The sequence below is a fragment of the Peromyscus maniculatus genome, chromosome 7 (assembly GCF_049852395.1).
Source record: "Peromyscus maniculatus bairdii isolate BWxNUB_F1_BW_parent chromosome 7, HU_Pman_BW_mat_3.1, whole genome shotgun sequence".
Lineage (NCBI taxonomy): Eukaryota > Metazoa > Chordata > Mammalia > Rodentia > Cricetidae > Peromyscus > Peromyscus maniculatus.
Genome location: NC_134858.1, coordinates 100587927 through 100600829, shown reverse-complemented (window position 1 = coordinate 100600829; position 12903 = coordinate 100587927). Strand labels below are relative to the sequence as shown.

Below are 12903 nucleotides of genomic sequence, written 5' to 3'. Positions count from 1 at the left end.
TAAACTGAGTTACTGTTAAAGTTTAGTCCGGACGTCCCTAGCACTCAGGCACACTGAAATTTAAATTGCACATTTACTGAGCATGCACTGCAGGTCTGAAACTCAAGGGTGGTGTGAAAGAGGTCAAACTGGATACACCCCAGACCTCCTGATCACACAGAGAAAGAGCAACAACTCTGCCACTGACAGTTCACCTGTCAATGCTGCTTCTTCGTTTCTGACTCAGATCTGAAAACACCGTTAAGTCAAAAATGAGATCCGAGTGGCACTATTTTATGCATCCTGCATGGGGATGCCAGATACAGCAGGAGAAAGCCGGAAGCTGTACAGAAGTCTCTCCCTGCTGACAGGACAGGAAATGCTAAGGAACAAGGTGGGGGCTGGTGGAGGAAGACAGAAAGAAGGCAGGAGGATGTAGGGTTGAACAAAAAAAAAAGGGGGGGAGAAGAATTCAAAGAAAACACCAATAATCACAATAATACATGGTTTCAATTCATTTAAAAGGCTGGAGTACTGACTGCTCTTTCAATGGACCTGGGTTTGATTGCCAGCACCCACATGGCAGCTCACATCAGTTCATTGCCTCATTCCCAGGCATTTCATTCGATGCCCTCTTCTGGCCTCTGTGGGCATTACACACATGTAATGCATAGATACACAAGCAGACAAAACACCTATACACATAAAAATAATAAAATGTTTACAAAAATTCACTTAAGCTTGAGAATATGCTAGTCTAGGTAGATTTGTTAAAACAAAGTTCAGAAATATGTGTCAAGTAAAGAAAAAGAAAAAAGCTGGGCAGTAGTGGCACACACCTTTAATCCCAGTACTCAGGCGGCAGAGGCAGGTGGATTTCTGTGAGTTTGAGCAAGTTCCAGGACAGCCAGAGTTACACAGAGAAACTCTGTCTCAAAAAACAAAAAACAAAACAAAAAAACACAACACAACAAAAAACAAACAAAATGAAGCCAAAGTGACAGCACACAATTAGAACTCAAGATGAAACAACTCACTCAGTCAATAAAACTCACAACTGGGATCTCTATACACAAAAACTACGAAGGATACTGTATAGCAACAAAGCTTTCTATATAGAAAGCAAAAGCCAACAGACAAGACAGACAATCGATAGCCACAGACTAACAGCCTCCTAGAACCCAAAGAGTGGACTCATGACTTGAACAATTATGAAATATGAAAAGGAGATTAATCATAAACTAAGACCATACACATTTTAAAAGATTCTTAACAACAAAAAAAAAATATCATGTAGCCTGCCTTCTCTAGTCAAATATAACAAAAAAATTAATTATAAAGATAAAGCCAAAAATGACCCTTTGAAGATAGTTATAGCCTTTAAAAGATAGATTTTTAAAAATATAAAATGCTATTACCAATATTAGAAATAGAAAGGAATTATCATTACAAATCTTACAGATGTTAAAAATATAAAAACTGCTAAGAACGTTATGACAAGAAATTCAATGAATCAGATCAAACAGAAAATCCTTGGTAACATCAGTTACCAAAAGACAAAACAAATTAAAAGCCCAAATGATCAAGAACCCATCCAAGGGGAAAGCTCTAGTCACCAGTGAATTAAAAACATTACAGAAGAGAAACACCAATCTTAAATAACTATCAGAAAATATGAGCAAAGATCATTTTCTTACTCACAAGGCTAGCACAAAGCCAAGAACTAATTAAAATATTACAGAATAGACAACTACAGACCAACGTTCTTCACGCAGACTCAAACATTCTCCACAAAATATTAGCAAATGTAATACAACAGTATGTGAAAGGGAAAGCATATCATAGCCAAATTACTTCCAAAAAGTCAGAATTCACCACATTAGTAGAAAAGGAAAAATAATAAAAGCAGGTGTGGTGGCTCACACCAGTAATCCCAGCACTTGGGAAGCAGAAGCAAGTGGGTCAGGAGTTCAAGGTTATCCTTGGTTATTTTTAGCAAGTTTGAGGCCAACCTGGGCAACATGAGACCCTGTTTTGAAATAAAACATTGACGGGATCTCAGATTAAAAGATAAAAGATTAAAAGATCTCAGAATAAAAAATAGTCAACAAATAATGAATGAACAGACATTTTCTTGGTCTGGTAAAGAGCATTTACAAAGCATAATAGCTAGCATGCTCAATGGTAAATTCTTAAATTCTTAAAATCATTTACAAGGTAAGGATGTCCCCACTCCTAGCCAATTTCATACTAGGAGTCCTTGCCAATGACAGGACATTATAGTCATTATAGTTATAGAACACGATGAAAATCTACTAAACACTATGAAAAACAAGTAGTGGAGAATTTGTGCTAGACAAGTGCTTTTAGGAGAAAACTCCACTTATGGGAAAAGATCTGCTGCCCCTTTAAATGCTGGTTAGCCTTCTTCCAAGATATTCTATGTTTTAGATAGAGCTGTGCAAAGAAACCACAAGGAATGAGCTTGAAGAGGCCCAAGCCTCTTCTCAAGCCCTAAATAAATTTTGCTCTCAACCACACTATACGAATAGAAAGGAGATTGGTGCATTTCATAGTAAGAGACACGGAGCCATGAAAATGTGAAGAGGTGCTAAAACACACCATTAGTCTTCAGAAAAACAAAGGTTAGAAGTACAATGAAAACCATTAGCACTCAAGAGAATAACTACAATTGATTCTGGCAAGGCTGGCTGGCAAGCATGAAAAAAATCGCTCAACTGCTTTGAAAAGCTAACGGTTGCTTATAAATTAAACACACACCTGCTCTGTGACCATCAATTCCAATTGAGGTAATTATGCAAAGGAAATGAAAACACTGTATCCACAAAACACTTGTGTACAGATGTTCATAGGCCCTTTATGCCTAATAAGCAGAAGTGGAAACAATGTAAATGAACTTGATACCAATTGTTAACATTCAACAACTGAATACTACTCTACAATAAAAATCAAACTTTGTAACAAGGATGGACTTATTAGAGTGAAAGAAACCTGACAAATGAGAATACAGAAGATCAACTATTTGAGTCTAGTTAAATAAAACTTCTAGAACATACAACACTAATTCACAGTGATACAACTCCCAACCATGGTCATCTAGAAAGAAGGATAGGAGACAGGGAGATTATAGGGAACTTCCTGTGATAATGGCAATGTTCAATACCTTGACTTGAGTCTAGATCACAAGGCTGTATATACATAATTTACTTTAATTTTAACTTGGGGCTGGGGTGAGGGTATGAGCACATGCGAGTGCAGGTGCTTGCAGAATCCAGGAGAGGGTGTTGAGTCTCCTGGATCTAGAGTTATAGACAGTTGTTAGCCTCCTGGCGTGGGTACTCTGCAAGAATTGTAAGTGCTCTTAACAACTGAGTCACCTCTCCGGTCCTGAGGCAGGGTGTGTAGGGGTTGGGTGTGTGTGGTTTGGTTTCTGTGCTGCTGCTACAGGTTGGACTCAAGGCCTTCCACAGGATAAGCAGGTACTCTATCACTGAGCTACATTCTCTGCATTTCTTCTTTCTTTCTTTCTTTTTTTGTTTTTGTTTTTTTTTTTTTTGGGGGGGGGGAGCTTTTCTGTATACTTTTGGTTTGGTGCCTGTCCTGGATCTTGCTCTGTAGCCCAGGCTGGCCTCAAGCTCACAGAGATCCACCTTCCTCTGACTCCCAAGTACTGGGATTAAAGGCCTGCACCACCCACTGCCGCCGGCCATTCTCTGCATTTCTTAAAGCTCAATCCACTGAACATATAAAGCCCATGCGTTTCATTTCATGTAAAGTTTATTTATTTAAATTTTCTGAGAGGAGTGAAAGACAACAAAGATTTTTACCTCATTTTAATCTCAAAAAAACTGTTAATCACAAAATAGGATAGCACCAGCAAATAACTTCCGGAAAAAGATTAGCAGCTATAACTAATCGATTTCCAAATTTCAACATCAAATATCTTCCCAGGGAAATAAGGAACTCTGTTCCTGTCACACAACAAAGGGGCTGAGACAGGAAGAGAATCCTCTATTTCAGTGACAACAGCCCTCAAACCAACTCCGCTCCCGCCAAGCCAGGGCTCTTTCAGCTCCATTTCAAGGCTATTAAAGGTGACTGACTACATGCACAAGGGCTCTCCCCAGAGGAGCACAGACTGGCCTGTGCATGGGTCCTGGCAGAGCAAGCTGCACTTCCCTGCCACTCCTAGGACAGGCAGCCCCACAGCTCACCACCACAGGCCTGCAATTTCCATCCTCTCACTTGAATAGCTTTACTCTGCTCTCGGGCAGCCTCAGCCACAATAAGTGGTTTGCCTGGGCGACCCACCTTACCTCATAAGGTACCAATTATGCTTTTGTTAGTGCTCTCTGGTCTGAAATAGCAGAAGTTTTGAGTGGTCTGCCTTGAGCCTTCTTTTCACCATAATCCCGTTATTTTTAGTGAATAAGCACTCTTGAAAGTTTTCTTAGGAGTGGGTTTGATATTATAACAGAAATGCTTATGTGCTTTAAATATAACACTGAATGTTAGACGGGGTGTGGCAGCAATTTGTGACTATAAACTTATAAGTAATATAAATTCCTAGCAAGACAGCAATGATTAATAAACCACAGTCACATCTGTAAGAAAACAATGATTCTAAACATGTCTTTCTTTGTAGAAGACCATCTGAGGTGGTATCCCAGGGATTATGGCCTTTCAATATAATCCATCTCTGTTCATCCATGCAATATACTAGACACCTGTTATGGTCTGTGTCTGGTCTGTTACCACAAATTCATGCTTTAAATGCTAGGTCCCCAGCTTATGCTTCTATTTTGAAAGCTGTGGAGGGAGCCTTCAGGGCTGGTGCCCTACCTGTCAGAAGTAGGTCACTAAGTGCAGGCCTCTAGAGGTACTGGCCACTGGCTTCCAGCCTGCCTATTCTGCTTCCTGTCTGTTGTCGGTGGACAAATCACTGCCCACCTCCTGCTTCCATGCCTTCCCTGTCAGGACAGACTGGACCCTCTGCAATGCAAAGCCAAATCAGCCTGCCCTTCCTCAACCTGCTTCCATCAGGTTTTTGGTTCCAGCAACACAAAGTAACTCTGATGGTAGAGGGAGGGAGGGAGGGAGGGAGGGAGGAAGGGAGGGAGGGAGGGAGGGAGGGAGGGAAGACTAAACTAAAAAACTCTGAAAAGATTGACACGATGAGCAGGGCTCCTACAAATACAGTGTAATAAACTGAGTTTTGTCCAGAATTTAACCCTAAAGGAAAACAGGCAAGATGCAAACAATATTAAGCAAATTTTCAAAAATGCCTAACATCTAAAAGTGTTCAATAAATGTCCACAAAATTAAATATATATGAATGATATATGAATATGCATATTATGTATGTTCCACTTTTTTTTAAAGAAAGTGAGTATCAGAATACACTAAGTAGCTGGTTATAAATAGTGGATTACGAGTGACTTTTATGTACCCTTTATTATTTTCTTTCTCCTTAATTTTTCTTTGAAGGCTGGGCATAGTTGTGCATGCCTTTAACTCCAGCATTTAGGAGGCAAAGGCAAGTAGACCCTACATAATGAGTTCCACGCCAGGACAGCCAGGACAATATCCTGAGATTCATCTAAAAGAGTTTATGTTTTCTATGAACTATAAACTAGAAAAAAAATTAAATGGTTTCAAAACATTTTAAGAAATATGTATGTAGCATTTAGCAAGTCTCTAAAACCAAAATCCAATTACTTTCTATGGTGGTTTGAATGAGAATGGCCCTATAGTCTCATATATTTGAATGCTTGGTCCACAGTTGGTAGAAATGTAAGGATTGGGAGGTGTGGCCTAGTTAGAGGAGGTGTGTCACTGGAGGCGGGCTTTGAGGCTTTAAAAGCTTATACCATTCCAGTTAGCTCTCTGTGGGCCTTGTGGGTGTGGATCAGATGTTTAAGGGGATCCGATGCCCTCTTCTGGTCTCCATAGGCACTGCACCCACATGGAGCATATACATACATGCGGACAATCATATGTATCAATGAAAATAAATAAATATTTTTTAACACAAAGCATTTCTAAACATATAGTGAACCCAATGTTAAGTATAACTGGGGTATGAAATTAGTATACAGAGGACAGAAGACATGCACATCTATAATTAGTATAGCCATAACTAAGGCACAAGTCAAGATGGTACACTTTTAAAATCATCTCCTCTCAAATCACCCACAAGACAGTTATATAAAGTTATCAGCAGCCAGGCTGGTGACACACTAGTAATTCCAGCAATTGGGGTGTGGGGGCAGCAGGAGTTCAAGGCATCTCAGCTACTTACCAGGTTTTTAGTTAGTCTGGACTATATAAGGCAGAGTTTATAAATAAAAACAAAAACAACAAAATGTTGGGCTGATGAGATGGCCTAGTGGGTAAAGGCACTTGCTGAACAAGTCTAGTCATCTAAATTCAGTACCCAGATCCCACAGAGGAGAGCAGAGAGCTGTCCTCTGACCTCCACACTGGTGCCACATCTTTTCCCATAGCTATGAAACAGCAATATTTTTTCTAATTTTAAAACTTATCAGTTATAAGGAAATGAACAATCAACTTCTTAAGGCAGAAAAATGTACAAGCCACAATTTGGTCAGCAGTGGGTAAGAAGAAGGCACAGAGACAGAAAACACATATAGGTTATAAAGTACAATCTACCTGCATTCTTCACCTTTATAAGTGCTCACCCACATAAAGAAAAACAAGGATGTAGAAAACAAGCTAGAAAGATTATTTACCAAAAGCTGGTAATGAATGTTTATTATTTTCTTCTTCTTCATGAACATATATTTTCCAAATGGTCAATAAAGACTATGTTTTGCACTGACATCCAGGAAATAAAATTAGGAAAAATAAAAAGAATTTTAAACCATTTTATCCTGATTTTCTGACAAATATTAAATTTATAGGGAATAACATACTTTATATTTCTGGGTTTAATCTCCTTTTTCTTTCTTTTCCCATCATACACTCAAAGGGGAAGAAAGGCAAATGAATATAATACAAAATACCCCTTTCCAACTGCTACCAATTATCAATGCTCTAACTGTAACCACAGTAATTAAATGCAGACTGAGCTCAGGGCTACGGGCTGGCAGATATAACTATGGAGAATGGCGGGGCATGCATCAACCAGCTCAAATGGACACTGAGGAGTAGTACTGAGGCAGACAGGAAAATAATACATTCCACAGTACATCAGTGAGCCAGTTTCATTGCCAGCCCTGAGTACAGGAATGCTATAAGATCAGGAAGCAGGAAAGGTAGTGGAAGGAAGGCTCAGTGCTGGGTCAGAACAAGAAGAGGATGAGTCTAAAGGTTAGTTACCCCAACATGTGCCTTTAGAAAAGAGTCCTAGAAACCGGGACCATCATGATGCAAAGAGGAATAGCTGAAAGAAAATCAGAATAGGTTCTGATATTTTGGGGGGAATAAAGGAAAGTAAATACGAAAAATTGGATTTAGAGAATAAAGTCTTTGGGGATTACTTCGTAGAGGTCTTTTGACTCCAATACTAAAGGGTATAAGGTCATATAAAGTAAAGATCATACAACAAAAGAGAAGAGGATTCTGAGTCACCATCCTGGGGCAAAACAACAGAAGGAAAGATAGAATGCATGATAAGAGCTGGTTCCTCAAAGAATGATTCCGAAAGAAAATTAAGAAACCAATTCCATTTGTAGCCACATCCCAAAGGATAAAACACTTATGAAGCAATGTAACCAAAGAAATAAGACTAAGTTTTTTATAATAATAATAATAATAATAGTATGGTTATAGCATAAGGGCAGCCATTTAAACCACCAGAACAGAATTGAGCCCAGAAATAAAGTTATAAAATTCTGAAGACTCAAGTTTTGATAAGGGCACCAAGATCATTCGCCAGAGAAAGACCACTTTCCTTCAACTAATAATGGTGACAACTGGCTATTCAGTCAGAAGAATGAGACTAGAACCCTACCTCATACCACATACAAAAATTAATTCAAAATAGATCAATGACCTAAACATAAGATTAAAATACAGAATGTGGTTGATATATTGTGCACCCCAATAAACTTATCTGGGGGTCAGAGAACAGAACAGCCATAATGCTAGGCAGTGGTAGCACACACCTTTAATCCTAGCATTCCAGAGGCAGAGATCCATCTGGATCTCTGTGAGTTCAAAGCCACACTGGAAACAGCCAGGCATGGTGACACACGCCTTTAATCCCAGGAAGTGATGGCAGAAAGCAGAAAGGTATATAAGGTGTGAGAACCAGGAACTAGAGCTGGTTAAGCTTTTAGGCTTTTAGCAGCAGTTCAGCCGAGATTCATTTGGATGAGGACTCAGAGGCTTCCAGTCTGAGCAAACAGAATCAGCTGAGGAATTAGCGAGTGGTGAGGAAAATGTGGCTTGTTCTGATCTTCCAGCGTTCACCCCAATACCTGGCTTCAGGTTTGCTTTTATTAATAAGACTCTTTTAAGATTTATGCTACAATAGAGACTCTTAGAAAGAATTAAAAGACATAAAACTCTTTAAAAAAACATAGAGGCATATCTTCATAACCTTGGATTGCTTAAGATAGGGTACCAAAGCACAAGCACTGGAAGAAAAAAGATGTACCAAAGTTCATAAAAATGTTGAGTTTTATGCAAAAACAAACAACCCACTACTACAAAGAAGACAACACATAGAATGGAAGATGATACCTGCAAATCACACCTGGTAAGGGTCAAGAATTCTGGATAGATAAACAAGCCTCACAATTCAACAAAAGACTACTGGTGTGATTACAACCCCAAAAAGTTTTAAAAGATAATTAATAGTACAGTTCTAGCATAAGGGCAGCCATTTAAACCAACAGAGCAGAACACCAGTCCAACCTAAAAATGGACGAGGGACTTGAACACCCATTTCTCCAGAGAAGCCACACAAAGGACCACATGAAAAGATGCTCCACATTGTTCAATACTAGGGAAACAGAAGTTAAAACGAAAATGAGGTACTTCATACTCCTTAGAATAACCACAACCAAAAAAGCAGAAAACAGCAAGAGTTGGCAAAGATGTAGAGAAACAGGACCGCTGCAGTCTTGGTAGGAATGTAAAACAGTCACTGAAATAGTCTAGCAGTGCTCAAAAAGTTAAACAGTGTTACCAGATGATTCATTATTCTAGTCTAAGTATATATCTAACTTGAACATGTATCCAACTGGGTACTTGCATGTTCTCAGCACCATTATTCATAACAGCCAAAATGTATAAACAACTCAAATGTCTACAAACAGATGAAGAGTTAATTGTGGTGTTAAAAACAGAATGAAAAGATATATGTGATCCTCCATAACATTATGCTACATGAAAATAGCCAGATAAAACATCACATTGTGTGTGAATCCACTTATATAAATATATAGAACGGGGTCAGTGGAGACATTCAGCTGGTCAAGGTACCTGCCACCAATGATGACCTGAGTTTGATCCTAAAAAAACACACAGTGGAGAGAACCAATTCCTGCACACTCATGCACACACAAACTAGATAGACAGACAAGAGATATATTTTTGAAAATAAGCAGAACTATGAAGACTCAGAGGAGACTCAAGAGCTGAAATTCTACCATATAAGGGGGTGGGGGGAGGCCAAGAGAGGAGGGAAGAAAACAGGGAAAGCAGAACAGGCAGAACAGAAAGGGCCCTGTGGAGGTAGACAAGGCAAATGCCACCAGCCATGAACTGACTAGGTAGCATTTTGTCATCACAACACACAGAATATTGCCATTCTAACTTAGGATAAACACTTCAACTGTTCAACTACATGAACCAGACAATTTTCTTGCTGCCAATTACAGGAAAGTAGGAATGTTGCTCTCTCCTAAGAAAGGATAACACTTGTTCATAATTTGATTTTTAAATAACCCATATTGATGCTGAAAATTTTAAGTTATTCCTGCAAAACTCTCATGGCCCCATCAAGAAAAATATGCTTTTCACTATACAGTATTAAGTCCCAAATTTAATTCCTGGGTCACCTGCCCAGCTTAGTCCAAAATCTAATAATCCACCAATTAAATCTTTTCCAAATACATGATTCTGACAGTTAACTACAGGTTCCCCAATGTTGTCACTCTATTGGCAAGTGCATCTCAGTGAAGAACTCTCCCTTTACAGAGAGTGCCACCTTCACAGCCCTTGACAGAAAGCAACTCTAAGAGCTGCTCGAATGGCAGGCAACCTCCTCTACCTAGTGTGCTTGCAGCATTCAACACCAGGTACATGAATAGCTGGCTATTGATAAAAACTACACCAAAGATGGATTTTAAGGAAAAGTTGTTGTTTTTTTTTTAAATGCCAGTCATCAGTCAAAATAAGAAAACAGAAGTAACATTGTAGCAAGGAACTAAAGCAGCATTACAGTACAGACTTCCTTTCCTGCCTCTGAGACTAAGTGGCTGAACGGCCTTTGGCACTCAATTCCTGAGCCATCTTCTAGAAGTCAACTGTAAGACAAGAGGTAGACCAGATGATGTTAGTCCCCTCCTTCACTGAAAAGTTCTCTAACTTTATGACATCGCCAGTAGTTTCCAGATGTCAGCCAAAACATATTATATGATATCATCCATAATTCCTACATAACAATAAAAACTTTAAAATAAAAATAAAGAGCTCTAACTTCAAATGTTTCTAAGTTATATAAACTAATAAACTGAAAATAGTATGCTGGGTGGTGTAAACTAATAAACTGAAAATAAGTAAGTTTGCTGGGTGGTGGCACACAATTTAATCCTAGCATTCAGGAGGCACAGGCAAGCAGATCTCTGAGTTCAAAGCTGACCTAGTCTACAGAGCTAGTTCCAGGACAGCCAAGGCTGCACAAACCCTCTGTTGAAAAATAAAAAGCAGAAAAAAAGGAAAATAAATAAGTTTGTTCATCAAAATCTAGTAAATCTATTTATGCCAAGAAAATCTATTGAGAACTATTTAATTACATGCAGAGATTGTCAGGGCTAGAGAGATGGCTCAGTGGTTAAACACACTGGCTTTTCTTCCAGAAGGTTCTGAGTTTAGTTTCCAACACACACATGGTAGCTCACAGCAGAGAACTCCCAACATTTGACGGCAGGAAAGGAATTTCTTTTTTTCACAATTAAAAAATTACAGTCTTCAAGCCTTGTCGCTACTCAAGCACAAATCACGGAAACTGAGAATTTTAATGTACCACTCCACCACATCCAGTATTTGCTTCACTTATTTCTCTCTCAACCTTAAATATCTTGGCAGAATTGAGCTAACAATGTATAGTTGCATACAGAGAATACGAGGCAAGAATAGGTAGGTGCTTTAAAAGAAAAAAAAAAAGGCATCCAGGATCAATAAAAGATTACTATGCCCTCACTTTGCAGCCCTTTTATTTCAGGCTACCTCCTCCAGACCAAGACCTGTCTCCACAGAACCCATGGAAATTCTGTGACACCTGATCACAGAAACTCAAAGCTATCCATCACAAAAGCTGTGTTCTAGTTTGTCACTGCTAGTGCTCTGGAAGAAGTTAGGTGGACTTGGAAGAAGAGTAAGGTCACTTGATTTCAAATAGACGCATTGCCACCTTCCCCCATTAGCAATTACTAAGATTTTAAATTTAAAAAAAGTGTTCACTCCCAATGAAAATATAGATCAAAGAAAAATACATAAGACAATTTCCCTTAAAAATGTGATTAAATGTGATTTGTACAATAGCCAAGAGTGTGAAAGGTACTTCCCAAATCCTTTTCAAGGACATCAACAGAGTGTAAGCCACATGCTCCAGCACTAAAACATAAAACACAATCTCCCTGCTATGAAGCCAGAATCCCCAGCATCTGGTAAGACAGACACTCTGCATAATAATTTGGTGTTTTTCTCTTGTGAAATAATCCTTCTGTACACTGTGTAAATTATGCTGTGATTAGTTTAATAAAGAAGCTGACTGGCCAATGGCTAGACAGGATAAAGTTAGGAGGGAAAACCAGACTAAGGACACTGGGAAGAAGAAGGGCGGAGTCAGAGGAGTTGCCAGAGTCCCAGGGAGGAAACAGGAGATGCAAGATGAAAGAGATGTAATGCCACGTGACAGAATGTAGATTAATAGAAATGGGTTAATTTAAATTGTAAGAGCTAGTTAGTAGTAAGCCTGAGCTATTGGCCAAGCATTTATAATTAATATTAAATCTCCATGTCAGTTATTTGGGAACTGGCGGGTGGGAAAAAAAAGTCTGCCTACATTGTTCCCTGACCTAAAATAAGAAAGTGATTTGAGTAGTTCACACTTGTACCACCAACACAGAGATGGAGAGATGTACCCAATGCTTCACAAGAGCGTTGTCCAACTTGCATTGTCCAACTTCTTCCACAGCCACTCCTAAGAGGAGCACACCTCAGAAGCTGGAGTGACTCCGATTTGCCTGTTCATCTAGGCTGTTATCATAAAACACAGGGAACTCACAAGCATCACTTCTCTCTGCCAGCAATATGCAGCAGAGTACTATCTCAGGAATTCAATTCCAAAACTTTTAAATTTTAAAGGCAAATCACATAGCTCTCTGCCAAAAGTTAGTTGCACAAGGGCAGGCTCCTCGTCTGTTTTATCCACCAAAAATAGACCCCACGCTCCTAAAATAAGGTCATGTTACACATGTAAGTGAATATTGCTACTGAAGGCAACCAACCAAATATCTAAATGGTCCAGTAACCTGAGGCTTGGTCTGTTAAAGTAGTGGCAAACTTTAAAGTAGCCACTCCAATGGGTTGTGCCTAAGACAACAGGCTGCATACAGTATTTCCTCTTGCAGTTGAAAATGAGGGAGGGAGCTCAGGAACTGCAATTCTTTGGCCCTTCCTGGGATGATCAACAGGTTCCTTTTCTGT

At 39.2% G+C, this 12903-nt stretch overlaps 1 protein-coding gene across 2 annotated transcripts in view; it reads right to left on the bottom strand.

The window, feature by feature from the left end:
* Nucleotides 1–12903, bottom strand: part of Ryk (receptor like tyrosine kinase) — a 78046-nt gene that overhangs the window by 54176 nt on the left and 10967 nt on the right. The window lies entirely within an intron of this gene.